Here is a 1,383-nt window from a genome sequence, read left to right as displayed (position 1 = left end):
TGTTGACCAGGATGGTCTCGATCTCTTGACCTTGTGATCCACCCGCCTCGGCCTCCCAAAGTGCTGGGATTACAGGCTTGAGCCACCGCGCCCGGCAAGAATAGTATTATCCTTTTCTTTAATTGATGAACTTGGTAGATATGCAAGCCTCTCACAGCCTTCATTTCCAATGTTTGCTTTGTTTCTTGAAGATTTTCTAGTGAAATACTTCAATCATTACAGAAAAGTGGAAAGAGTTGTTTGTACATTGCATACCTAAATACCCACCACCTATACTGTTAGTCATATTTTGCTATATTTGCTTTATCGCCTATTGGTCTATCCATTCATCAATCCTTTTGTTTTTGTTGTATTTCAAAGTAAGTATTCTTTTTATTTGTTTATTTATTTTTTAAGATGGGGTTTCACTGTGACGGCCAGGCTGGTCTTGAACTCCTGACCTCAGGTGATCGGCCCACCCCGGCCTCCCAAAGTGCTAGGATTACAGGTGTGAGCCACCGTGCCCGGCCTCAAAGTAAGCATTCTTTACACCTAGACATTTCCCCATGCCTATTAACTATTTGTTCACTTGTTTTTAGGTAAAACTTCTATATAGCAAAATATACAAATCTTATACTATTCCCTTAGTTTGAACAAGTTAAGACATTTGTGTAACCCATATCCCTGTTGGGATATAGAACATTATCATCACCGTAAAAAGTTCCTTCCCACACCTTCTAGGTCAATTTCTCTCTCTCTCTTTTTTTCTTTTTTTTTTTAATTGAGTTGGAGTATAGCTCTGTTGCCCAGGCTGGAGTGCAGTGGAGCAATATTGGCTCACTGCAGCCTCCGCATCCTGGATTCAAGCAATTCTTCTGCCTCAGCCTCCTGAGTAGCTGGGATTACAGGTGCAAGCCACCACACCTGGCTAATTTTTGTTTTTTTAGTAGAGACAGTTTCACCTTATTGGTCAGGCTGGTCTCGAACTCCTGAACTTGTGATCCGCTGCCTCAGCCTCCCAAAGTGCTGGAATTACAGGCATGAGCCACCGAGCCCAGCTTCAGGTCAATTTCATTAGCTATTTAATCACCTGCAGTCTTATTTCTACTAGTTTCTTCTGAAACTACTTGTTCAAATGATCTACTTCGTTAGAAGTACATTAGGGTAGTGTTATGCTTCGTGTTAAGAGTATAAGGAAATGAATACAGCCCTTACTCTCTCTGTAAGCTTATGATTTAGTTTTTTGTTTTGTTTTGTTTGTTGAGACAGTCTCACTTTGTTGTCTGGGTGGAAGTAGAGTGGTGCAATCATAGCTCATTGTAACATCGAGCTCCTGGACTCAAGCCATCCTCCTTCCTCAGCCTCCTGAGTAGTTGCACCTACAGATGTATACCACTGTGCCTG

At 41.8% G+C, this 1,383-nt stretch overlaps 1 protein-coding gene across 1 annotated transcript in view; it reads left to right on the top strand.

The window, feature by feature from the left end:
• FBXO34 (F-box protein 34) overlaps window positions 1–1,383 on the top strand; it is a 91,032-nt gene that overhangs the window by 5,435 nt on the left and 84,214 nt on the right. The gene's annotated exons all lie outside the window — the stretch shown is intronic.

This window comes from Cebus imitator, unplaced genomic scaffold, assembly GCF_001604975.1.
Source record: "Cebus imitator isolate Cc_AM_T3 unplaced genomic scaffold, Cebus_imitator-1.0 Scaffold560, whole genome shotgun sequence".
Taxonomy (NCBI): Eukaryota; Metazoa; Chordata; class Mammalia; order Primates; family Cebidae; genus Cebus; species Cebus imitator.
The sequence above is the reverse complement of the archived record's forward strand: the minus strand, read 5'-3'. Positions and strand labels throughout refer to the sequence as shown.